General features: G+C 42.1%; 1 protein-coding gene across 12 annotated transcripts in view; it reads left to right on the forward strand.

Moving 5' to 3' along the window:
* The window catches only part of ZBTB20 (zinc finger and BTB domain containing 20), a 481633-nt gene that overhangs the window by 283089 nt on the left and 170656 nt on the right, over positions 1–27888 (forward strand). For 2 of the 12 annotated variants that reach the window (XM_061357684.1, XM_061357686.1), the window contains one exon: positions 11241–11357. The exons of the other annotated variants lie outside the window; for them this stretch is intronic. The gene's annotated coding sequence lies outside the window, so the exon portion shown is untranslated. The remainder of the gene's footprint in view (positions 1–11240; positions 11358–27888) is intronic. 12 annotated transcript variants of the gene reach the window in all.

A 27888-nucleotide genomic window follows, 5' to 3' on the forward strand; every position in this document is an offset into this window, starting at 1 on the left:
TTATGGTCCTGTTTGGCTTTTGCTTTTCCTCATCCAACAATACACTATGGAACCCAACTGATAGCCTGCGTTTTTGTCACTATGTGTTTTCCAATTCAATTCTGTTTCTGGTTTCTCCTGTCACTTCTCTCAGCTGTTTTCATAATTTAACTTTAATTTAATTTAAATATAATTTAATTTCCTTGGTCTAGCATGTTTCCTAGAGATACGGTTCTTGATTTCTTTAAAGCAACCTTTCTTCTTGGTACAAGCAACGTTCTCCTTGTCCACTTCTCATGTATTCAGGCCTGGTGTTAGGCCAGGCCTTTTGTTCTTCAGAACTGAACAAGTGATGCTTATTGTAGCTCACTCAACTGCTGAAAATTTCCTCATGCTTAATTTTTCTCCAAAGGATGATGGAATTCGTGTAGTTCCTGGTTTTGCACCCTGCTCCAAACATTGGTCAGGGATGACTGTTTGCCAATTAACACTAGCCTAGTCTTGCCTGCTATACGTCTCCCTTCCAACTATCAAGTGCAAAACGAGGTTAACTGCTTACCCAAGAGCAGTCTGCGTTGCCAAGCAAGATATCTGAGATAAACACAGTTTCCTTCAGGCAAGATACCCAAGATAAACACAGTTTCCTTCAAGTGGCTGTAGAGCTAGCCAAAAAAAGGGGATTATAGCCTGACACAGAGAACAGTCCCAGGAAAAAATGGTTAAAACAGAGCAGCTATAGCTTAGTATTTTAGGGGTAGTGGGGAAACAGTGGATATTCTTCATTAGTAGGCTGCTGGCTTAGTGAAATGTAGGGATTCTTTCTGAACGTATACGTAGGTCTTAGAATGGGCAGGCTGTCTTGTTCCATGCTTTTTAATGTATTAGCCAAATGCATAAGAAATTAAGACTGCAGAATGAGCAAACTGAGCAAACTTACAGTGCACCAGCTGTGAGAGGGCGTGTGTTCCTGAGGACATGCAGTTTTTATGCTTTTCTGACTAGCACCATATAGTTACATTTTCAGCCATTAAACATATGTGTTTTTAATATAGATATACAGTTATGCATATATATATCATTTAAGTAAATAGCTGTGGAAAGGAGGAGAAATAGTTATAAATATAAGCATTCTGAATAACAAACAAGCTTAGTGTATAACTAAAGGAAACTTTGAAGAAACAGGCTTTCATGAAGAAATAATGTTGTTGAAACCATATGTTTTCCATGTACCAGGAGACTGTTTTAATAGTTTACAAATGTATTTAACCACAGAAAGTCTAAAATTAGTCAGCGTTTTAAAGGGCTAAAGATTGACACAAGTCATTCCAGTTAGTAAAGGACTTCTTTTCATCCAGACCTAGTGAATAAACTTAGGTGACCGAGCAGGAGGAGGTGTCTGGAGGGACTGGGGTGTCTGTGGCTGCTGATCAGAGCTGTACAAAACTTTGCTGCTAATTTGCAGCATCCATTTTCTTCAAACATTGTGTCTGGTAGGAAGTATGGTGGCCTACACCACAAGTAGTCCGAGTTCTGTCCCTGCTCTGCTGCTGGTATGCTAAATGATCTTGAGCAAGGCATACCCTCATTGTACTAGTTTTGCTCTCATAAAATAGGAAATCCCTTTGTAAACTGATGAAAGGTGATGGCTATGAGCTTTGCCAGTCTTTTCTCCCAAAGTTTGCTTGAGTTTAGCCACCCAAAGCAAAACTCAGATGAGACTTTAAGGCCTCCAGGGTTTGTGCTGAAATCGTACAAAACCTTGCATATGACGTGTTTTCATTTTAACAGCTCCAGGGTTAGTCTGTGCTGCACCCCGCATCGTTAACAGGGTTTGTGAACCTCAGGATACCCTTCATCATCTGATCTGAATTATGAATTGGCAGTGAAATCAACATCTTCTGTTGAGCAGCAAAGGTTTTATGAGTCTGTGCAACACTCCGCAAAAGCCTACTTCTCTTTCAGCAGTGCTCAAATGCCAGCTCTGCTCTCCTGCATGCCGTGTTCTTTCTCCTATTCATCATAGAGTAGTTAAGGTTGGAAAGGACCTTAAGAACATCCAGTTTCAACCCCCATGCCACAGGCAGGAACACTTAACAGCAAACCATGTCACCCAAGGCTCTGTCCAACCTGGCCTTGAATGCTGCCAAGGATGGAGCATTCACAACTTCCTTGGCAACTTGTTCCAGTGCCTCACCACCCTCACAGTAAACAACTTCTTCCTTATATCCAATCTAAACTTCCCCTGTTTAAGTTTGAACATCGTCCTTACTTCATCATGGACTATGCATGACCAAAACTGAGGCATGCATAATGGTGTCACCCTGTTTTGTGATATCACAGCCCTCTGCTGAACATGATCTGGGTTCCTACATATGTTCTCAAATGCAAAATAGATTTGCCCTTTCAATCCAACTGGACGTCTTCCTCACCACAGCAGCTATTTTCATTGTGGTTTGAGGTACATAGAGAGACCTAAGAGCTAAGCTACAGAGAACTAAGTCACAGAACTACCTGACAACGTCAGTCATTGAATAGTGTTTGAGCATGCTTTCCTGCTAGCTGTGTGGTGGCTCTATGCTCGCCTGACAGGTTTTCTTTCCAGTGTCTCTTCTACTGGGTTTTTAGTCTGGAAGGAATTAATGCTTTCTTTTATACAGCCCTCGGTAGGAGGAAAGTTAAGAAGACATAGAGGACATAAAAGAACAGAGGAAGGTGGGTTTGGTCCTCAGTAGGTAGGTGTGGTGCTTTACCAGAAATCTGGTCAGGATCTCTTTTTTCCCATAGTGAAAATGCACTAACGCAAACAGAAGAATCTTACTAGGCTGTCTGCAGTACTAGAAATCCTATCCAGGTCTTCTATTTCAAACATGGTCAAAATAAACCTGGGAAAAGGAGCTGTATTAGGTCCTTTAAAAAAAGCATTCCTTTCAGTGTCTGTCAAAAATGGTCACCTGATAAACACTGAACAAAAAGTTGAAATGTTAAAGGAATAAAACTCTTCAGGGAATAAATTATTTTTACAACTGGCCAATATAAAATAATACAGTACAAGTCTCTTAAAGTAGTAATTGATAAAGGAATAAAACTGCTAAAAGAGTGTATTTTTCATTCGCTGTAGCTAACTGTATAATAGCACTCAGCTGTATTTAATCTCTAGGGGCCTACGGAACAGGCACAAAAATGAACCTAACTTAAAATCAACATGAGCGATCTTTCATGAGATCTGTGCTGCCTGCTGCCTACTGGCAACAGCCATGTTACTGCAGCAATCCTACTCCCAGCCCCACAGTACTTTGCCATTCTGAGCCTTTTTTTATCTGGGTGTTAAGTAGATAATTCCCAAGGCATCCCTATTAAGTGCAAAAGAATGACTCTTCAAGCCTGACACCTGGGGAAACTGAGATACAGAGAGGATAAAGCCTTTGCCCCTGGGTAAGACTGGTTTGTGTGGTTGTCATGGGCCTTGAGCCTTCCATAGAGTGCTGGATGGAAACACATTGGAACAAAAATTTTAACTTGTGGTTCCACTGGATGCTGCAGAACAGGATTACAACTGCGTTGGAACCAGGTCCTTCAGCTTCCTACCGTGTGCACCTGATTATCTCCATATGGACACCAAGTGTCAGTTTTGTGTTAGTTATATTGGTTAATTAAAGAGCTCTTAAAATATTTTACAGGGCTGTGTGAGTGGGGTTCAACAGCTGACCTCACATGGGTAAAAAGAGAGCATCTCACCAAGATGGAGAAAGTTATCCTACTGTGTGGCTGTAGTGTAATTCTGGTTTGCCTTAGGAACAGGTCTGTCACAGAAACTTAAACTTTCATTGAGGAAAAGAAAGGACATTTTTCATTAGGCAGATACATTCAGGCTGATTCTTTGAGAAGAGTGGAAAGAAAGCAGATACATAGAAGAATGCATACAATGGCATTTCATTTATCCTTTTTATGTCTTAGGGTCTTTGAGAGACCAAGTGATTTCTAGCTTGTGAAGGCTTCACCCAATGATGTTCCATCAGTGAGGTCTCTTCCTGTGTTTCCATGTTCAGACTGTCAGTCTAGAAGAACTAGTTTGTTCTTCTTGAGATCACACACTAAAGAAATTGTATAGAATTGGGCTTTTTAGCTGTGTCTGTCAACTAGTTTTGGGTTTGCTGGTGCTTCTCTCCCACCACCTGCAAGCTCATTATCAATTAATTTAATCAAAAGTAAACCCAACAGCTTTTTATCTGAATAGTCTTAAATTTGGGGTATGTTATGAAATGCAATCCTTCTGTTAAAGTTGCAAAGCTACCTTATTTTCATAGCACTTCTGTATAAAGCTATTGACCCAATTGTACTGAATTTTAAAGACATCTGAATTTTAGAATTTACATTTTACAGCATTTCTGGGTTTGAGAGTCCCTAAGAAAAAGGAAATAAGGGGCTAACTGACTTGATGATTTTGTTGCACTGTTTACTTCATTTAGTTCTATAGGAGTATATGCAAGAAACTTTGAGTGGGTAAAAACAGCAGAAGATAAAGGTGCCTTTGTGAAGTTCTAACCCATGCATACCCTGTGTCCTTGCATCATGGACTACGCTCTCCTAGCCTGTTCATTGTAAACAGACTGCATTAGTTGAGGAATAGTAGCATTCTCTTATTACAAATACAGAGATCATTTCACAGTATCAGTTAAAATTTTCTCTCACTAATTATTTTAGGGTAGAAATTGTTATACTTTGAGACCTAGGGGAGGATGAAATTTAAAACAAATAAGCAAACAAACATAAGACAAACTAGAAAAAAGCCTCAGTCTTTTTTTTTTTTTTTAATGGTGGTTTTAAGCATGTAGACAGAAGTGAGGAAAGAGAGAATAAGAATACATAACAGTATTCCTAAGACACCCAGTAATACATTTTGTTTCTGCCTCACTACAAAATGACCCAAATGAATGTTGTTTAAACTTAGCTTATTTCATAGATACCCTTGAGAATCTGGTAATAAATCAAATGCCAAACAAGTTGGTTCAGTAGTTTCTAAGTGGTGTATATACATAACATATGTAGACTGAATATCACTTGTGCTTGAACCTCACTGTTTTTCTCAGTTGAGATCTGTCTCCATTCTCATGGAAACCAACCACTGATTGACAGTAATGCTGTGAACTTCCACGTATTAGCTAAGGCTGACTTTTCATGAAAATAGGAGCTGAGTGGAGTATTATGGAATATTCATGGAATAAAATTCCAGAGAGAGAGGTCTCGGGGTCAGGAGGAGGGAGGGAATGGGAGATAGATGCCAGATTGCCTGTAGAGAGTCCAAGCATGTGTTTTTGTTTGTAGCAATGATGCACATGCCTTTTGCGGGTGCAATTATTGCTTCTGCCTTTGAAAGTTTCACCATAAATCTGTTTCTCAATCTCCCTTCATTTTTGACCCAAATTAACCTCTTCTCCATACAGTTCTGTTACTTAACCTCAGCTTCTCTTGAGAATATCTATGCACCACCATGCTGTAGGTGTTCTCTCCTCAATTTGAGAGATCACTCTGAATTCAAATCTGCTTCTGGACAGATTTAACTCATTAAGTATTTCTGTCTTTTCATGATCTTCATGCACTGGATTTTATATTCACTGAGTCATTGCAATGAACAACACCACATGAGTGAAAAAAAATCATTCGCCCTTTATTTTTGGTCTCTGCCTACCATCCAGCTTTAAGCAAAGGCATACGATCTGTAAGTAGCTGAAAACTGAGACCTAAAGTATTTGAATATCCATTTAACATATCGTGACACTTTCCTTTTAATCTATCAAGCGCTTAAAAATCTGATTTCTCTTGTTCTAGCAATAGCTTGTCTTCTTTGAGTGACACCTCGGGTCTAATGAAGCTGACTGCAGGTGACTCACAGCTAACTGTGCAACAGATGTGGGGTGAAAGCTTTTAGCAGCCATGCACCTCCAAGTGGGAATTCCCAGCCTGTAGTATCTGTGACATTGATACTGCGCTATTTTCCCATGTCAGGCTTTATTGTGGACCTGACAGGTTCAAAGTCACGTAAGTTATGTCTTGTCATAGAGTGTTTCAGAGAAGAGGGATTTAAGTGTATTAGCATTTATTAGCTTTATTTAGGAAATGGACAGAAAATTGCATCTCCAGTATTCTTGTACTCTCGGGAAGGTTTGAACCTTCTGTGAATTTGGCCCATATCCCTAGGTTGGGATGCGAACAAATGTGCTTCAGCTCATTAGGTAGAGACTGCAGTTAAATTCAGCTGCTAGTTGGGTGGTATCAACTGAATAGAAGATGCACCCCAGTTTTTCATGTATCTAAGTTACCATGAAGAGCTAAGCATCAGAATACAGAGTTCTGTCATACCGTATACAAAGTCAGGCACTTTCCTATGCCCTCTCCTTCTGGAAAGAGAAGTTCTTTGACAGCCTAGGAGCTTGTTCAGGGAGAAATAACACGTTGCCTGTGGGTTTCCCCAAATGCTTGAGGTGCATCATGGTATGTCCTGCAATATGCAGGACTGATGCTGAGAGAGTAAGAGCTGTGGAATAGCTCACAAGTGTGAGCCTTGTGGTGCCGGGTAAGTCAAGGAGGGTCAGATGGGTTGGCAGAGTTTCATGGTTTCTGGTGTGTTGCCCACAGTGGTTTGAAGTAACTGCAGCCTGCATCAGTTCTGTCAAAGCCTGAGTGGTAGAGCACATCCCACGTGGGGTGCAACTGACTAAGTAGGGTCGGTCACTTGGAATAGCTGCTGTGTATGGATGCCTGTTGTCCAAAAGGCACCGTGAGCTTAGCAGGTTCCAGCCAAGAGCTTTCTGCCAATGCTGTTTATCAAGAAAACCATTCTTTTGAGCTAGAGGTGCATATCTGAGCCCTCAAAATAGAAGTAATTTAAATGCATATATATATATATTTATTTATTTTATTTTATAGGGGGCAAAGTTGCCTGAAGCCTGTTTATTAGTTAATAACCCCCTCCAGGTTAGCGTCTCTAATCTTGTAATGAAATTGAGTTAATAAATCCAAGATATTATTAAATAAAGTAAGTATTTAATATTACTTGTCCTCTTTGAATCCAAGTTGCAATACAACAGAATTTCATTTTATAAATAACACCTTTCGTGCTAGCACCACAGGGCATGATTCAAAAGAATCTAAATAGAACATGAATGCTGTAATCAAATGCAGACCCCAGGAAGGCAGATTAAAAAGGCATGTTGCTGGTTAGCGCAGCAGACAGGGTAAGTATAGCGGGTCACAGCAGAAAAGCTAGTTACAAAAACAAGGGCACAATCAGCTGAAAATTGTTTGCTTGCCCACTCCAAATCATGACTGACTGCTTCTGTGTCCGTGACCTATTTTTTTTAATAAAGAAAGGTTTTGAGAGGTTGTTACGTTTTAATTGCTTTGTACGAAACAACAAAAATCTCAACTCTGCTTGCATTTGGAAGACACTGGGAGAATACCTATTTATAGACAGAGACACTACATCTGGAAAAGACTTTTCCACTAGGTTTATCTCATCTCTCTCTGTTTATCTCATCTCTTTGCACCCACTGCCAAAGGCTGTGTATCTGTTCCTATATAGAGGCACATACAGCAGAGAGGAAAGCTGCAGGGAACTGCCATGAAGCTTCCCTTGCAGGTGTTCAGTGCTGATGAGGGCAGGAGCGAAGGAAACGTGGTCTCCAAATGCTGTGAAGCCCAGGATGCAGAGGCAGCCCCAATCACAGTGTGACTCCCCCTTGTAGTGCAGCTACCCAGCCTGCTGCACATGCATGGCTCTCCTGCCCACACCATCTTCCTGTCTTTCCTCTATGAGGGTGTCATGAAGGTGGAGCAGAGGTTAATGGAGCAAAAAGCTGAATTAACCTCTGTGTGCTTACCTGCAGCTGCTCCCGAGGTCTGGTTCCAGTGTGGCTTGTCTCTAAGCGCAGAGCCTGGGCTGTGTAGAGGGGAAGGGGGGAAAGTCAAGGTCTCCAAGTGCTTATCCTGCCTCTGCTGGGTTTCCTCCCCCTTACTTTGCTGAGAGACGGGAAAGCATCAGCCTTTTTGAGGCTTGTCTTCTCTAGACTGGTGCAAAGCAGACAGAGGAAGCTTTAGGTCCTACTGCCAGTTTGAAAAGGATTCTGTTTAAGCGTGTGTTTTCTGTGTGTGCATATGTGGACTTGCAGCCAGGCACATTCAGTCTTCGAGTTCAAGTGCTAACAGCCAAGCTGGGGGTATACATAATTAATTAAATAATCTTATTTATAGATATGCCCGTGCATACAGATGTATACATTTGGATTTGTGTGTGTAATGCTGTTGTGAATATTGCAGAATACTGAACAGATATATATTACAGAAACAGCATGTGTTTTAATGAGGTATAACCTCCCAAGACTCCTGATTGTATGAGTATTGGTCCCAAGAAGAAGGAACATCAGTGCAGTTGCCTCATCAAGCTACATAAACAATGAAAGTATTTCTGTAGGCAGTCCACTGCTTTTACTTGAGCAGGTAGGATCAAACTAGCCTAATGCAAGTAATGAATTGCAAAAACTAGTCTGTAAACAGTATAGCAGAGAGGAAAAAAAAGCCCCAGCCTTCCAGAGTGGCCTGCTGTACTCAAGGTAAATGAAATATTTAGTGGTGGCAGCAGCAAAAAATGAAATATGAGATCTTGCATCCCGAGTTATTAGTGACCTGTTCAAAGACAGGCTGAAAAGTGCCTTCACCAAATTAAAACTTTGAAAAAGGGCGCAAATGGGAAATGTCAAAATAAAAAATCGGAGGAAAATGATTGTCCTCCTGGCTCTCACTATTTTGCAGTTCGGAGGCTGTGGCCACTGTTCACGGTAGTGAAGCAAGAATAGCACAATGCAGTCTCCTGAAAGCTGGAATAGAAATAGGCTGCGCTAACAGGCAGACAGTTGGAATTTGCTGTGATTTTGATCGCAGTTGCATGATCTGTTCGCTTCATGTGTCTGGGGTTTTTTGTTTAGTCTAATTTTCAGAAACTTCATGGGGTTCTTTCTGAGAGAGAATTTATTTGGTTCTCTGCTCGTTTTTATCCTACAGCCATCCTTAATGCTTAATGATACTAAATAATAATACTGCTTAATTTAATGCCTGCTATTGATCTCTGGACTGTTTAGCAAATGACTTATTAAACACAGAGGGCCTTCACTTCCACCTATGTGAATCCCCTAAAGGCAGCTGAGGTATTGGAACTTAAGGTCCCTGCTAACTGTGTTGCCTGCTTAGCAATGGTGAAGGTTTCTCTCAGTGTGGATAGGAATAAGTTTTTCAAATTCCATTCCACTCTTGCTCTCACTAATAAGGTTTCATTTGAAAGAGCTCAAATTTGCTTCAATTTTCTTAAGTATTTCTGGCAATGCTTGTAAGCATACAGGTAGTGAAGGCTGAACGATGAGCTGATCCGTAAGTGAGCAAAGCAGTTCTTGGAGAGGTCAGATCAGCTGGCAGCTTCTGTCTGTTGCCCAGAGTCCTTTCAGGCTTGGGACCTCTGGTATCAGCACAGATGAGTAGATAGGCAGATTTTACAAGCTGCCGATTAGTCTGGTAAAATCAGATTCCCCTCCCTTTTCACAGTGCTATGTCTGTAATGTCACTTCTACTGTTCTGTCTTAAGAAGTCTCTTGAAAACACTTCCTTCTTTTACTTTATTAAGATCACGTTGGTAATGTACATCTAGAAATGCTTTATCAATAGCTTCCCCAAAAGATCTGAGCCTGAAGGAGCTGTGATTTACTATGAATTTTGCATTAAAGGCTCTCTGCTTTTATTTTCAACCATACTTCAATCTTCAGCTTGTCTCTGCCTTATCCACCTGCATGGTAGACTGATTGTTGCTAACAGGAGTCTGTGACAGCATTGCTTCGCCAGCAAAGAACACACAGATGTAAAACTAATTAGTTTAAAAAACATGTTTTCGTTTGTGCCTCACAAATACAGTAGTGCTCAGGAATTTGACAGATTAGGCAATTTTTCTTAGGTTTGGGAAGCTGAGTTTTGGGGTGGGTGCTATGCACATGCGGTGTTGCAGCTCTGTCTCAAATGGAAGCATGCCCTAGAAATAAAGTGCAGGTTGAGACGAGCAGGGCATTTTCAGTTATCTCATGAACTTTTTGGTCTTTTGCCCTGCTTCTCTGAAGTAGGTTCTCACCTGCTGTACTCTGCTTCGCTGGTCAAGAACCAAAATGCAACATTGCAAGCACCTTGGTTCTCATCCACAGTCTGAGCTTCCAGTGCTCTATACGTGAGGCAGGTTTAATAAGCTCCCTGATAATGACTTGTAGCATCCTGGTTTCTTGTAGGCTCGGGCCATCCCCCATTCTAGGTCTCCAAATGTGCTTGATAAATTATTTGAATTACTCTTTCAATTGCCATCTGTAGTTCCTCATAAAGAGACTGCTATTTGCCGTGCCTTGTGCCAAATCAGGCGATAGTTCTTTTGCAAAGCTTGGGGACTGCACTGAAATCACTGAATTCATGTTGCTTGTGAGCTGCAGTATGGTAACGTTAGCTTTAAGTAGACTACAGTTGCAGTCTTGTGAGATGAGAAGGCAGGATATGGAACTCCAGGCCATAAAGCTCAGAAATTATGGGGACCTACAAGAGAAGAGAATTTCATGTGCCTCGGGTTTTAAAATATATCAGTGAAAATATTCCTATAAATAGTCATCATAAAATGTTCATGTTGTGCATAAATAAATATGCACATACATACATACAGATGCGTATGCACGCATCCATATGCTGTGACCTTCTCCTCCTTCCCCTTCCCTTGAACTTCCTCTCTGAATGCGTCCTGATGGCCGAGCGATGATCAGATCTAAGGAAATTTAGCACTGCGTGAAACCTTGGACTAGTGACATCTGTTGAATCTGGACAGTGTTGTTTGCCTACTGCGAAATGGCACGAACTTCCCAATATTATGTTGGTTTTTTTAAGTTCATGTTGCCCTCCTCTTTTCCCTCCCCTCCCTGCCTTCCTCCCCCCCCCCCCCCCCTCCAGGAGAGGGTAGCTTCAGGAGACATGGCTGCTTTCTTGCTTTTCTGGTGTGGTGTAAAGTTTTCCGTCGAGAGACAATAATGTACATTCCTCTGGCAGGACGGGATGGATTTTTTTGTTTCTCTTGCTGTTGTTTATTTATAAGACATTTCCTCTTGCTTAGTGGAAGTTTGATCGTAAGAGGCTCCAGTGATTTTCCTTCCCACCTCTCCCCTCCCTAATTCTCTGCCTCGGCACTCACCCTGGAACAGAGAGAACTCAAAAAGCCCATCGGCACAGGGCGCGCTTCGCAGCCAAGCCCTGCCACTCTCCAGAGACTGTGAGGTGATTCTCCTTCGTCACCGCTTGGACCAGGAACCACAGCCCTGGTGAGTGGTGAGCTCCCAGAATTTGATGTGTCAAGGCTTCTATTCTCGGGGCTGCTGCGGCGAAGCAGGAAATAAAGAGGTTTTTTTTTTGTTTTGGTTTGGTTTTTTTTTTCTTTTTGTTGTTGTGTTTTGCCCTTTTTTAATTTTTTTTTTTTTTGTTTTATTTTCTTAACATATAAAAACAAAACCAGCAACAAGCACAGAGAAGGATGGAGCTTGGAGCAGAGGCTGCCGAGCCAAGGGCAGCGGAGCTGCGCACCCCCCGGGCATTGGGGCTGAGCCCGGCTCGGCCTCCCCGCAGCCGCCGGTGGGGGTCAGGCTCGGCACCCGCGGCTGGGATGGAGATGCGGAGGGGGAGCATGGGGAAAGAGGGCTGGGTGAGACGGGAGTGGAGGGGGGAAGCATGGGAGAGCGGGATTGGAGGAGGGGGGGGGAGAAATGTTAATCCTTCGCTTGGAGTTTCTGTCTGGCAAGTTTTCATGCCTCTGTGTTCTGAGCATTTACATTATGCTCTGAATACCTGATTGCCCAGCCAAGCAGAAAAGAAACTCTACAGTGGATGCATAGTAAAAGAAAATGCTTCTGTGGAAGCCACCTCTGGGAATAGGAAGAACTAGTTGGTTTACAGGCTGCTGGTCCATTTGAGGAAAGGGTTGGATTTTTAAACTTTTTTTATTATTATTATTATTATTGGTTTTAACTCTCTTGCTTCTCTTCTGTTCTCTTTGTGTCTGTATGGGGAACTGGGGGATCACAAAAAAATACAACAACAAAACTTTGGAGAACTTCATGTACAAAATCTTGGATGTTTAAAGAATAGGGTGTCTCAGCCAACATCAAGGTACTTTTGCAGAGTTATTTCCAGCTGTTGGATAGGGAAGCTGAGGCATAGGAAGCTGCAGTGATTTGCTCACGGTCGCCTGGGAAAGCCAGTGAAAGAAAAAGGAGTAGGATGTGCATCTCTAGTTCCAGGCCCAGATTGTCTCCTTTTGGCCTCTCCTGCTCTGCTGAATATATCACTTCTGTTAATCTTTTACTGCTGTATTGCTAAAGGAGGTCAGGGCTGTGTGTGGGCTGTTCCATTCATCCTTCATCATCTCCCATATTATCCGTCTCGAAGAAACAAGTTATTTCTTGACTAATGTCTTCAGCTCTTAACAAAGTAGGCATGTAAGAAACATGGTGGCAGTCAAAATACTTGATTTTTGAGGAATTATCCTGTGCTTTGAAACACATCCCTGGCAAAAAAGAATGAGATGTTCAATGGTACCAGCATATCTGCCAAGAGGTGTCAGCTAGGAAGCATTGTCCTCACCCTTTTCTTGCTTCTGAGTTGGATTCATTCAGCAAGTGCATCTTTCTGGCCCCCCAGGGAGACAGCCCCTCTCAAAATGCTGCTGGTCACCTGTGACATATGGACAAGTCTGTTCACCTTTTCCCTGGTTTCATGCCCAGCGTAAGTCCTGAGGACAGCACATAAGGCTGGCACTGAATGGTCTTTCACTGGAATTACTGGTGGCTTTGACGCTGACTTCAGAACTGAGCTCTCAGTATCAAATCGCCTCCAACCCAAATTAAAGTACTTGCTATTTCTTATAACCAGTAAGCAAAGTCGTGCAAGATTTGCTGGTTTTACTGCTTGGCAGTTTTTGCAAATGTTTCTGTCGGTTACAATCCACGTGGGGTTCTCAGTCCCTCTCCCTGGCTTCAGTTTCAGCCTGAAGTTTGACAAAGCCTGAACGCTTTAAGTGGGAGAGAGACAAAACCTCTGAGTTTCATCGAGTTTTGCGTTAGAACCATACAGAACCATGAATGCTTCTTTCTTCCATATACAAAACCATAAGTTGACTGCAGACCTTTTTCAGCACTGAGCAGTGAGGGTTAGCTCTTCCTCTTCATTCCCCAGTGCTGTGGAACCTCTCTCTGAACCTAAACTAAATCACCAGCTTTTAACAAAACCTGCAATTAAGTTGGCTTATCCTCTCAGTGAAGAGTCTTACATACACATAGAAATAACCTTTACGTACATCAAAGCCCCAATCCGAATGGTCCCAGCTTTTGACTAAATTGATGTTAAGATCCCGACTCGTCTGTTGCATCACCTTTCTGCAGTGTACTCAAAGCAGCTGACAGATCAGAACATCCCAAACTTTCAGGCAGTTCACATCACAGATAGAAACATAATGGATTTTTTTTCTTTTCTCTAAATGGGCTATACTGAACGCCCACACACACTTTTGGGTCTGATCTTTGAAGCTTATCTCTGATTTACTTTCTCCCTCCAGGCAGTGTAAGTCTGAAAGACATAAGTACTTCTGAAATGGAAAGTTCTCAAAGAACAGTGCTAAATGTCGGAAACTTCAAACTTCTGCCTGTATAACACTTGTTCTCTGGATATACTGAAGGCAAGGGCTGCCACTCCGGCAACTTTCACTAAGGCGGCAAAACAATGTTCAGTCTCTTTCTTTAAGAGTCTCTGTGTTGCTCCAAACCTCTTGATGCTTAAATTATTTAATCAATGTATTTATTCCCTAGGTCTCTGTGGTAGTAAGGGAACTTGTCTTCACTGGTATTTATGTACAGCGATGTGGAGAAAATAGGCAGTCTTTATACCATAATGGTATAAGCTGCTTATGGAATGTAGTCCAAGGTTATAATGGCTTGTCTATGGTCTAAAATCATTAGGGTGACTATCTGCAATTTCAAATCATATTTTAATCATCTGTTTAAGAACCCTGGGATGGTAAGGTGATAAATTGCCTCATTAGCAGTACCTTCTTTGTCTAATGTGTAATATTGTGTTTACCATAGTTGCTTTAAAAAATTGGAATTGATACACATGGTCGTTCTTGTATAGATGCACTGTTTGCCCCCAGCAGTAGCCATTTTAGTTACAGCATCCCTTCCAGCTGCTGATCTGGAAGTGCTTTGCATGCACTGACAAATTAAACCTCCTTTATTTACCGCTAGATAAAGTGCGAAAAGTGTCATTTCTTGCCTGACACAAGAGAAGAGAAAATGGTAGTCTTTCACTTGTGTTCAAACCACCAGTTTATACTTTGGGGGAAGAAAATATATATTTATGTAGCAGAATGAAAACCACTGTTTCCTGCGCAACAGTTTTGTTTGATGTGATACGCTTGTTGTTCTGTGACTGTTAACTGCATCAGACAAGAACAAAGCATAGAAAAGGATGTAATGATAAAGGTACATAGATTCATAGATACTGGGACACTTCAGAAGTAGAAGAACTGAAGCTATATCCAGAGATGACTTTTGCATGAAAAGTACATAGAAGAAGATGCCTCACTTTAAAGTTTGAGGGTTTTTTTCTTACTGTATATTCTAGGTCTGTCTTTCCTAAAGGTTGACCAACAGCTTGTTTTCCAGGGTCACAACAATGAAGCAGCACTAATTCCCCTTCCTGTAAATCAGAAAAGAAAGTGAAACTTGATTTTGAACCACGGGGAAAGTTGTGAAAGTAAAAGGGATCTGCAAGCTCCTGCGGTAAAGCAGCCACTAATCACAGATCGCTAATTGTCGGTTGCAGAGTTGTGTTGTGACATGGAACATTTGAACAAGTAAGTTATCATTCAGTGTGAGGTGCCCCTGCCCATGGCAAGGGGGTTGGAACTTGATGATCTTAAGCTCCTTTCCGACCCAAACCATTCTATGGTTCTACTTCCTTAGTTGAAGAAATAGGTGCATGAACGGTGATCTGAAGGTTTTTTAGGTTTTTCTTCCTGTCCCGGATTGGGAAGGGGGAATGGATAAATAACATAATGAGAATGGAAGGGAAAGGAATAGGCTTTAGGAGACCTGACTCTGTATCCCAGGCTCATTGCTATGTGATCTTTCCCTCTATGTGTGTCTCCCTTACCCACCTGTAGAATGGAAATACTCTTTTCCTGCTCTCACAGGGCTGCTGGAAAGGAAAACTTGATCAGATTTAGCCCGGCTCAGGCATGCTGAAAAAAAAAGCCTGTAAATACAGCGTGTAGATCCCCCCGTTGCTGCGTTGTTTGTTTTTTCCTCTGTGCAAGCTTCCAGTTCCTGGAACCGAGGCGAGTTCCAGAGCTAGCATGGGTCTGTGCTGCTGGCAAAACAAAGCAGGTGCAAATTACGGTGGAAATGAAATAGCTGGTGCTTTGAGGCAGTGGAGTGCCCAGTTCACCTCAGGGTATATATCTGCGTTCACAAAACATGGCTATCACACATACCCTGATTCATTAGTTGTGTTATCCAGCAAACAAGAAGCCTAATCATGTTTTAGAGAGAACATTCTTATGATAAACTCTGCTTTAGTGAAACTCTGCATATAGTGCAATTTCTCCTGCCCGTGTATATTACACGGTGAAGAAAAGCTACCCTGCTGCGTATCAGAAGGCTGTAATTTCATTTAGGGGTTCTATTGACATCATAAACTGCAAGAGCAGAGCTCAAGTGGCTATTTAAGTCATAGGAACTTCAGACTGAAATTACTGCCTGGCAGTAACCGGCCCTCCCCCCACAGGCCCCCACGTACATACTTCATGTTTTCGTCCCTATGCCTATAAATAATAAGTCTCTTCAGTGGCTATGGAAGAGAGTCATTCCAAAATACCAGCATTATCCACCACCCTCACCATCGGTGTGCCTTCCTGACAGGCAGGGAAAGGAGCAGGAGCCCTAAGGCCATGTGGGACCATGAGTGGAGATAGCGCTTTAAGGGCTCTGGCTGAGAGCAGCAAAAGGTGAGTGTGCCCGTGCTCCCTAGTGAGGCTGTTTGTTGCCATCATAGCTGACATACCTGACCTTTCCCACTCATAAGCTGTAGATATCCACCCTGGCAAATGTGAAGATGAATGCACTGTGCCACCTGCGAGCTATAAGGCTCCAGCACGTCTCCTATTTATACCAAGGCTCGCTAAATCACTCCCTGCAGCCCCAGGACTGCCCCATAGCGCTGTTGGCAGTGCAGGACAAGGGACAGGAGCAGGGAGAGGGCTCGGCGCTGCCCCACATCCATGCATGGGAGAACAGTTGAACATCCCTGTGGTAAGACCTGATGCACCTGAGCAGGAAAAGAAAAATCCCCCTTTTTTTGTATTAACGTTTAATAATGCGCAGAGCAGCAGCCGCATTGACAGAAGTTCACACATTTCATCCATATGGGCTTGTTTCAAGAAAGGAGTGAAGTCAGGGAGCATTTGCTTTTTATCAGGAAAGCGAGGTTAACCATTCATTAGAGCTTGTCAAGAAACCTCAAATTTAAGGCACAGGAAGAGACTTTCAGTAGGACAATGGACAAGAATCATTCATTTTCTGTGCCATAGATACCTAGTGTAGGCATTTTAATTTGGCTATCTGAAAACCAAAGCATCTCAAGTTCCTGTAAATGCTAATCTTTGTTTCCTGTATCCTTATTTTGTTCTAGATGGTGAGAAAGAAGTGTTTCTTATTCTCACTGATTCTGAGACCTTGGGGTGGGAGATAGGTGTTAAATTACCAGTGGGAATGGAATTAATGTTTATTTATTTTCCCTGAACCATTTTGTCCCTTCTTACATTTCATTTAACAGGATGGCGGTTCACCATGTAAGTTAGAAAAAGCACTCAGTTATATTATTACTATTTCCATTCTTTTTGAAGGAAACTTTATTTTGCTCTTGGACCTCGGCTTGTCCTGGAAAATCAGTTAAATCACTGCCTCTCCTTCTTAAATGCCACTGTTCTGTGATTCCTGAGACCGTGGTACGTCTTAAATGAAACAGCAGCTTTGAAATTAAATAAACGAGGTTTATATAGCTATTAGATATGGCAGTCTGCAGTAGCAGGGCAGACTTTTCTGCTCTGAAGGTAAGCTATTCACTTGCATTTCATCTGCTTTGAGCAACAAACTACACTGAGTCTGGATCGGCAGTTATCCTAGAGAATATGCTTTCAGTATTCTCCATGAATCTGTGAGAGCAGCTTACACACACACACACACACACACACACACACACAGAGTATAAATGGGAGAAGTGATTTTTGAACTCTGTTGCTGGCTGTGAGGGCTAGGGATGCAGGAATCAGTAGCATCTCTTCTCCTTCTGCTTCTGTCCTAAAAAGCTCTAGCCAGGTCTTTTTGTGCCATTCCTTACCCACTTCCATCTGCTTTATGGACTTCTGAACCTTGTTATGACTAAAGTTACTGTGCTGGCTGTGTGCATACTGCAAGTGAGAAAAAAAATGAAGTCCACAAACTGTGGATAACAGCAGATCCCACAACACAGTGAAATCAAAATAGGATGTTGTATGCCAAGACACAGAGTTCTCATGGTCCTTATCTCTGTATGGAATAACTGGAAGTGGTTACAGTTTCCTTCATTTAGCATAACTGAATGTATCGAGGGCTGAGTATCTTCAGTGAGATATTGACTGCCTGATGGCATGCATCCTAATTTCAGGACGTGATGTCCTGGCATAAAGATAGGGTAGCCTTTTGTCCCACCGAGTCTTGAGTGCTTGAAATCTAAAGCTATGATACTGTATTGGTGTCTGTCCAACAAAGATGTGTGTTCTACTTGTACCATGTGGAAAAATGAATAAAATATCTAAAGTTAAAAAACAATTCATAAACACCATATGCACATACATACTGCCTGCACAACTTCTCTTTGAAAATATTACAATGGGACACCCTTCCAGATTCTGGTTATAAAAGTCTGCAACGATTTCTTCTAGAGGTTTTCAGTCAAAAAATACTGCAACAGAGTCTGTTTTCTTTCAAATCAGCTAAACTATAGTAGAATAGGGAGTGTTTTTTAAAATGAAATATTGATCTGTCTGTCTACCAGACAGTGCTTCTGAAGCTACCGACCTCTTAACTTGTAGGTGCCAAAAACTAATTCACACTTGGGGATACTGAGGCAGAAACTGGTGAGATGACTAATATAACACCATGTCCTGATGGAGTCTGTCTGACTCCACGTCCCCTGCCAAAGCTGCTTTGATGAACTTGCCAGAAGAGCTAGAGAAGCCTGCATGTGAATGTGGGAGTGGAGGGCTCTGCAGGTCCCCAAGTCACATTGTAGGGATGAAGTGTGCTGCTTGGGAGCCAGAGCCTCTTAGAGCAATGATAGCTGGGCTTTGGTGAGAAAAGGGGCTGTTCCCGCTATGAAGCACCAAACTTCTCATGGCACCTATCTTCTAGGGAAGATAACTTCATTTCTGCTGAATGTCTGGTTCACCAAAAAGAAACAAAACACAAAGAGGGGCTTGAGTGCTCTTTTGATCCTGTTTCCTGTTTGCTGCAGCAGTACCATCATTTGTTTTGCTGGCATAGTGCTGTCTTTGTAAAACTGGAGAGAAGCTGTGGTGTTGGGTTAGAAATGAGATGGATGACATTGCTGCAGCAGGAAAAGAACAGAGAATATCTGAAGTGCTCTTTCTTTCCAACCCTGAGATCTACATCTGGGTTTAATATTAGATACGATCATTGAGGATAATTGTGGTTGGCAATTTTTACTTTTTAATGACTTAAAATGACCTGTGATGTATTAGGCTCAGCAGTGTCGCTCCATAGCGTGACTTCATTGTGAGACTTCATGCCTCCACTAGAATGAGGGGTGCCAATGGTACCACTTCATCCATATTGCTGCTTTCAGTGTGTGGTACCCTGCCGTGTAGGGAATGCTACAGCTGTTTTTACTTCACAAATATTAGTAATCTGTCTGATATTATATCAATGGGACTTGCTGCTCCATAAAATTGACTGCTCTGTGGAGCAAAGATACAAGTACAAGGGCAAGCTGAGTCATTGGCTGTATTTGGATGTGTTTTCGCTTACTTTTGTGGGGAAAAGACATATACTTGACAGGAGGAAGGCTAATTCTTCTCTGTCAGTCAGGGAAGGCAGAAGGTTTAGTGAGAAGAGATCAGATGGGCTTGAATGGATTTTGTAATTCTGAACGTATCTAGGAAATAGAGCTGAATGATGTATAGAGAACTCCTCTGTCAGTGTGGAAAATTAGAGATTTGAACAAGATGAGTTTAATACTGAAATGAAATGAGAAGAAGTTTATGATTAATAGGGTCTGGCAAAGACAGCATACTTATATATAATTTTGGAAGCTTAGGAAATGATTCCTTGGTAGATGTGGGTCTGAGGGCTTAGGGGAGACGGGTGGCCCTATAGGGAACCCCAGCGGGCTTCTCTCTTTTCAGTGGAAGACCCAGAAGTTTTACGCAGCAGGTATAAAATGGAAGAGGTAAATCTTCAATTTCAGGAATTCAGAGCATCTTTTAAGGTATTTTACAAGGTCAAAAAGATAAAATAGGAACAAAGAATTTGTTGAGCTGAAGCAGGCTTTTTTTCATCTCATCTTTAGTCTTGCTTCTGAAGCAACAACCATCAGCTGTTTCAGGACAAGACATTCCTTCTCTGGGTATGGCATCCACCCAACTGAGCAATACCAAATGCTGGACATGGGGGCCAGGTTTTCTGACCCCCGTGATGAGCAGTCTGCATCCTGAAACATCAATTTGTTACATTTAACTCATAAATGGCAAAATATGCAGATAGAGGAAATTTGCCTCGTCTTACATGGCTACAGATGCAGCTCATAATCATTAAAATTACTCATTGGCCTGTGAGGAAAACAAAGTAAATTATTTTTGTAGAAATAACTGAAAAGGGTAAGATTCACAGCTCACTTGTTATCTTTATTCTAGGCAAATAATTAGCTGTTTATTACATTCTAAGGAACTTTGGAAATTTGGGTTGTATTCCTCCCCCAGGACATGGGGAGGTTCCATATATTTTGTCTTGAGCACTCCTATTTTGAAATTTTCCTTCAGAGTGAGAATTATTTCTCCTTTGAACACCTTTATATTTTTTTCCCTGTGTAAGAGAAAAGCCGTGCTCCCATATCAATGTTTTCTGACTTACAATTATCCATGTAAAGTCAGCAAACACAGAATAATTACTTCTAATGTGGAATTCGCAATAAGCAAGTTTTATTAGAAATGGGAAAAGTGCAACTCTGGTCTTTGCCTGCCTCCCTCCAGAGTCCCATGCTAGTGCACTTTCCTTTAGGTGGCACTCCCACATTAGCTTGTGTATGACCCGAACAGCTGTTTGTGATCTGTCATCTGTGTCTTGAAATATAGAAAGACTTAAAAATGATATTAATTGTGGTGTCCACATCCTCTGTTCATTAAAAGTTGAAAATTGCTGTTCAAATATTTCATAATCAAAAATTAATCCCAGTCTACCTGTTCCAAATCATATATTACGCCCTCTGGGAATGAATCCCAAATCCCTGTTACAATTTGGATGCTCTTTCCTCTGGGTATTGATTACAAATTCTGGTTATTGTTCACATACTTTGTCATAGGGGGAATTAATCTCAAGTTCCCGTCTACTGTTCTGGGACTGAAAGCTATCTATAATTAAGATTTTTCTATTAAATGGATATTGATGATGAGCTTTTCCACCTACATTTTTGGGGTTATCTTCTGGAAGGGAAACTCTGTCTCAGCTCATGGAAAGACTCTTCATGATGAGTATTTTGACCACCAGTTTTCAGGCCACTGTGAGTGCAGGCATTTTGCAGGAGCCAGTGGAATAGCCGGGGTGTTCTTTGATGTTGGGTAAGAAGACGTGCACATCTTCACACGGACTCAGCAAAGTGGAGCAAATCAGATGGCTGAATAAAACCAGAAGCATTGCATCAGAAATGTAGTGGAAGATGTGAATGTGCAGTTTAGCAATCGTGATGCGCCCTACAGTTGCAGACCAGTTGCCATGTGAAATCATAATGCAGAAGGGAGGAATAATTTGTCCTTTTTGTCATTGGGTAGAATAAGAATGAAAATACTTATTCTTGTGAGAGGTAACAGTATAAAACCACCAGAGAGATCGCATATTTTTGATGTGTGAATCTGTGTTCTGTCTGATTGGTTTCAGCAACTTCAACTACAAAAACAACTGCTATTATTTCCACGTAGATACACTCACTTTCCATATAAAGATGCAAAGCACAAAGAATAAAAGTCTTCAGTTCCATAGCTATGTCTGTCCCTGTTTCTTCATGGGTGGAAAATTCGATCAGAACAGCCCTGCATTTTGGAGAAGCTGGAATCCAAACCTAGGTTTTCGTGCTTCAGACCCACTGCTGCTGCTAATAGACATGGTGTTTCCAGTGGCAACAGTTGGCTCGCACATTCTTTAACACTTCAGAAGAGATCCCTGTTTCCTTTTTTTTTTCCCCTCTTCTTTAGCAGTGGGCAGCCCTGCAACCTTTTGATCATACCGACTTTGTACGTTACACGACTGAACTCATCTATGCCAAACATCCTTTTAGAAAGTTTGACATTTGTGCCATTTGAAAAAAAGAGAGGGAGAGAGAAGGAGAGAGGGGGAAGAATGAATCCTGGCAGCTTCCTCCTGCCCTTTTGATTAAGAGTGCAGTAAGTCAGCAGAAGAGGTGGGATGTTTAACAAGCAGGGGGTTGTGCAACCCGGTTGTGATCTCTGATGTATGCACACCCATAAACGTTGAGGAAAGAAAAATATGGAAGGTAGGCAACAATAATCCGACATGAGTACAAAAAATGAATTAACTGATGGAAGGTATATGGTAACAGTCAAAGAGACTAGATGAGACAAAGGAGATGGCCTTTGATACTGCCCTCACCAACATGAGGGAGAGCTAACAAGGTCCATTTCAGACCTAACTTTAATTCTGTAACACCTTTATTCCTGTTCATTCCCTTGCAATTGCTATTTTGTGTGTCCCATTCTGTTCTGTTCTGTGCTAAATTTCATGTAATATCAGTACTTCCAGTTATTCCAAATTTTTGCCCACCTCTGTTATCCCAGTCTTGGAGATGGTGCAGAATTTATGGAACCGGGATGGCTGTTGTAACATTGGCATGCAAAGAGAACAGGGACAAGACTTAGTTATTCTAGTACTTACAAAAGGAGACAGAGAGAAGGCTATTGTGTAACTTCAGATGGGTCATAAGACTTTGTTGTGTCTTCTCAGTCATTTCATTTAGTGAAAATGCCAAAGGCTCATTGGAAAAGAAGTGTCCTACCCTTGTAGTGTTAGAAAATTGCCCAGCTTGCTCCTTTCCTAACATGCTCACATGAAGTGTTGCTGTGCTTTGCAAGTTTTAGCTTCCTTTTTCTATTCCTAAAGAAAAGAGACACATCTCCCAAGAAAGTTTTGTTAGTGGTGGCTGCCATGTGAGGTGGTCGTGGAGGAGACAGTGTTTGCATTGCCTAGGATACACACCACACTCCTGGGGATACATGTCAGGTAGGCGCTGAGACAAGCCTGCCATGTCCTAGCATGTACTCAGGACATGAAGGGACCCAAAGGTACGTCATCATGTTGGTATTGCAGGGAGTCCAGGTAATCAGTGCTCGTGAGGAGCAATTTCATAGCTTGGGCACATGGGCTTCTTTGTGTGTATCAGGGATCATCCCACCCAGTGCTCTGCCTTAGGCTTTAGACTGAAGCCAATCTCTACTGAGGTATAGGAGAAGGTTTTCGTAGAAGGGGTTTTACATCTTTTTTCAGTACAACCTTTGCTGAAGATGTGCTACTGGACTGAATGGTGCTCTGGGTTAGTGTTTTGTGACAGCTCCTCATTTACTGCTTTTTAAAAAGAGAGAGAGGGGAAGAAAGGAGAAAGGAGAAAAGGGGTGTGAGGAGAAATAGCAAGCCAGAAGGGCCAGTAACGTTAGGGTATTTAAAAGTCCTAAGGAAAAAGTAGAGTGTTTTAGAGTAAGTTTGCAATGATGTGTAAAATAGTTCCCTGTGTGAAAATCTATATTGATTTTTTTTTCCTCTGTTTGTATAGAGATTGTTCTCAGAATAGAAAGGCTTTGACATTTTGCCTTCTCATGTACTTAATCAGTCATTTGTGTCATCCACTTTTACATGGATGTGTGCTCTCTCTTCTGTCTGGCTGTCAGCAGAGGATGGCTACTTGCTACTTCATTCAGATCATTTGTAGAGCTACGGGTAATTGCACACCCTGCCGCAGTTCTGGTGGTCAAGGGATGTGTGGTGGTAAGAAAGACATGCTTTGGGTGGTGGCAAGGATGGGTAGCTATTCCTTCCTGTCTTGTCACTATAGGCCCATGTAAAAAGTCTTTCTCTTGTCTTCTTGTAGGCCCTTTTTAGGCACCAGAAGCTGCTTTCAGGTCTCCCTGGAGCCTTGTCTTTTCCAGGCTGAACAACCTGAAGTCTCTCAGCCAGTCTTCATAGGAGAGGTGTTCCAGCCCTGCAGGAGGTGAAGGCAGTTGAGACTTGTGGGAATCAGCGCCTGTGCCTCTGGGAATAGGGGAGCAAATGGCTGATGGAGCCCCACTTCCAAGTGGCTGTGTGCAGGAGGGCTCACCGGAGCTGTATTTTTAACACAGTTGGGTATAATGGCCCATTTTTACCTCTGCATGCATCATCTACATCATGACCTGACTTCCTCTTTAAATGATGTCTTATGCATAGATTTGTCATTTGCACTCCAAATGCATTTTGCATTATTACATTTTAATGATATTTGAAGTTCTTGCATACATATTTGAGTTCACTGATATAAATGAAAAAAAGAGAAATAATCAGCATACTTGGTTTATCTGATGGCATAAAAATGTTGTAACTTTGGCAATTCTTGGATAAGATCAAGCACAACATGAAATACTAAGAGAGGGTCCAAGTACAGTTGTCTATCTGAATAGCTCTAAAGTTAGGGTCGTTCAGAGTCAACAGCAGAACTTTGTAGTTTGGCCTCATTTGTACCTTAGATTAAAAACCATTTAACCAAGTCCACCCCTTAAGCTTTGTAACTCCTGGGTTTGGTTAAATGAAACTGGATCTGAGTGGTCCTTGATGCTCGTTGGTTTTTGTATAAATGAATCTCTCATGTGTTGGCTTTGTTTGAGGATGCTCTGCATGATCTAGAGGGTCTAACCTCCTCCACACTGTATCTCCTGCTGATTTAAGATCGGTTATAATCTATTTGGAATCTTGAGGCTCAAGGGCAGAATTTTGTGTAGGGATAAAAGATGCTTTCATGTTGGTGCCGTGGGATATATTTTTTTATTTATTTTTTTTTAATTCTTTCTCTCATTCTCCGTTTCATGAAAATTCATTAATCTGTGACATTTAAAGACTCTGTCTGAGAGGTGTCTGGAGCAGCGGCCGGCTGCATACATCAATAGTTTCTCAGAGTCTGGCACTCTGTCAATATTTGGGGGCCTCAGTAACAGCACTTAAATGCACTGCCTGCCAGCCGTCACGCTCTTAGCATGTCTGTAAGAGTCTGAATGAGCGGATATTAGCACGTCAAGTCCTTTCACAACTGGCAACACTTTAGAGACAAACCGCTTGGTAGGTATCTCTCCTCTTCCCTCCTCTCCTGTTTTCTGGCATGTCTTCTTTGTTTATCTGATGTGATTTATGTATTTACACACAAATATGCATCCTGCGAGGCGGCTTCATAAATCCTGAGGCTAGAGGTGGTATTATGGCATAATCTATATAACAATGGAAATGGACTGAAGCTGGATTTGGACCCAGAACCAGATTAAGCTTGGGTTGACTTCTGGGCCAGTTGAGTCAGGGACAGAGTTTTGTTTGGATTTCACAGTGCCAAAATCTTTAGAGTTTAGTTCCAAATAATGAGAATCTTGGACAAAAAATTTACAGGAAGTGCTACTGTGGCAGTATTTCAACCAGCTCCAAACCAGAAGTGGAAAACAAGCCATTTCAAGACTTGGGCTCTATTCAAATCAAAACTGTTAGAGCAGGTTCAGAATCCAGACCTTCTGTTCCTTTTTTAATCCTATCCCACTGCATAAATTGGATTCCCATATGAATATTACTCTAGATTACCCGTGAAACCTATTTTTTAAGTGGAAAAAAAAAATCAGAGAAGCAAAAGACAACTTTTTCTTCTTTACCCTGGTGGAATAGGAAGTACAGTAAAAGAAATTTGAATTCACAGACATTTATTGTTCTGTGTGTCTCCCTTTTATTTGGCTGAAAGGTTATGGCCAGGGAGCAATCAGTGTCTTTTATCATGCAGTCATGTTTATTTACTTCTACTCGTTGTGCTTCACCTTTTGCTTATGATGTTGCTGGATCTATGGCTCTGAAAACAGGTTGTCTAGAGAAGTGAATGGCCACAGTGTCTGGAAGTTTAGATTGGCTTTTTAGAGCTGAACTGTGGGCAGAAAGGAGGCCATGAAACTCCATCTGAATGTTTTCATTTCTAAGTCTCTTTAGAATATTCTTTTTTCATCCTATTTCATGCTGTGTGTACCAAAAGGAGATGAAGGGATGGATGCAGAGTGAGCCCTCCATTAGGAACATTTTCCTGACTGAATTTTGGGAACAAATTCTTTGTAAGAATAAATCTGAACACGGAAGCTCTCTGAAACCACTTCCTTATCATTCGTACGTCACAAGTCCAGTAGCGCCGGCCAGTACCCCTCAGCTGTGACCTCCAGCACATCCTTCGGTGCTAGCCTGAGTCAACAACTTCTCAATCATTTTCCAGCAATGCCCAGAAACGTTTTTTGTTTTCCCCAATAATTTCCAACCTTACCGTGGTCACACCTGCAAAAGTTTGGCGTGATAACAAAATAGACAAAATCATTCTGCTCGAGCTACCTTGCAAGAGCAAGTCAGCAACAAGAATAGCTAACAACCCCTGCTCAGTCACTGCTTTTTGCTCCTTTTAGCCCTCTCTTATCTGCTACGCTTATCTTGATTTTCCCTTACTCCAAGTACAGCTGCATCTGATCTCCATTTTCCTGTTTGTGTCCCCAGAGCACCTGCAGTTACGCAGTATTTTGTCACCTGTTGGGGAAAAAAAAAGAAAGAAAAACCCTGTGAAAGTTTACAAATGTCTCCACAGAGGCAGTGAGTAACAAGGGGTGCATTTATCCCTGCTTCAGGCCAAGTGGCAAAGGGAAAACAAACAAGCTCAAGGCTTCTGTGAATATTGGAGGTGCATCTGGCTAGATGGCAGCAATGGCCAATAAGTACAATCAACAGGGAGGAGGATTTGCTTTTAATTATAATAAATGCTCCTCTAGCATGGCGTGGGGGCACTCACGTGTGAAAGGGAATGGCCAACTGCAAATGCCGCCCTTGGACAGAGCGGTATTGGCAGCATCCAGCATGGTCTGTGCACCTCTGGCAGTGCCCTTGATGGAGGCTGGGGTGAGGGGCTGGGAAATGGTGTGGGTGTCTCCTGGAGCTGAGGAGCAGCCCGAAGGATGGAGGAAAATAGCGTTGGATAGGATTCCAGGTTACCTGGGGCACCCAGGATCCGGCTCATACAGTAGGAATAATCACCCCACGTACTCGACGGTTGCTCTTTCTCAGTCTGTACTTTGTGCTGCCTTTTACAGTCTCAGCAAAATAACACACGTAACCCACGCACCTCTTTTTACCCAGGGAGTACATCTCAAGACATAATGGGGCACATTTGCAACTCTGTCCCCAGTGTTTTAAAAACGTGACTGACTTTATTGTCAGTGACAGCCGTGTGTGCTCTGAGAAACCTTCCCACCCCCGAGCGCTGTGCATTGAAGTTGAAGACTTTGCAGTGTTGCACTAATTTCTGTTTCCATGTTGTTTGTTTTCTAATGAGCTCTAAAGTTGTCTTTTGATTAAGCAAGGTGCAAGATGCAAGGGGTCTCCGAAACAGAGGCGGGCAGACCTCCTCCCTTCATCCTCACAGGCGGTTTCCACCCCTGTGCAGACACTGAACTTGTATTTCCCGTTCGTACTAGTGACAACTGTGTGCCTAAAGCCCTGCACAGAGGATCTGCAGATTGCCTGTGAGGCTTTCCATTAAACAGCTCTTTCAATCCAGCTACCTTGCCTTCCCTGGAGGGATGAGAGGATTTGTCCCCAAATAATGGGGCTACAACAGTGCCGAGGCGATCCTGGGTTTCGGTTTTAATTCAGTGCATTTCCCCCTTGGTCCCTGGTAGCTGTAAACGAGATGCTTTCTTTGAGCGTTGAAATTGATGAAGCAGGAAGAATCTAGACTTGTCGTCCGTTCATATTTTACCTCTATTAATAAGTAATTAATTAAAATAGAAGCTGACGTTCCCATGATGGGCAGCTAAATATACGCAAGTGAAAGTATTGGCATTAAAAAGAGATTTGACTGCAGTTGAGCAGTTATTTATATTATAGTAAATCATATAGGCCCCAGTTGAGATGAGCAATCTATTGCGTTAGGCACAGTACAGACACACTGCAGGAGCTGCATCTAACACTGACGAGCTCAGAGGCGGCAGAGACAAAGCGTGGACAGAGAGACGACCATAAAGAAATGAAATAACTCACCTTGGACACAAAGACGGAGGCTGAACCAAGGAAAGAATGTGGATCCCCTGCCTCCGTGGGTCGGTTGACTCACAGTTCAGCCCTTAGCTTTAGATCTGAGTACAACTGTTAAATGTTTTATTTGCTGAAAACTGCTTGCCTCAGATACGAGTTAGCCAAGACTATGCAAAAAAATAAACTGAGA

The sequence above is a fragment of the Neopsephotus bourkii genome, unplaced genomic scaffold (genome assembly GCF_033783945.1).
Source record: "Neopsephotus bourkii isolate Nb327-2 ecotype Australia unplaced genomic scaffold, CSIRO-AGI_Nbou_v1 NB_911, whole genome shotgun sequence".
Taxonomy (NCBI): Eukaryota; Metazoa; Chordata; class Aves; order Psittaciformes; family Psittacidae; genus Neopsephotus; species Neopsephotus bourkii.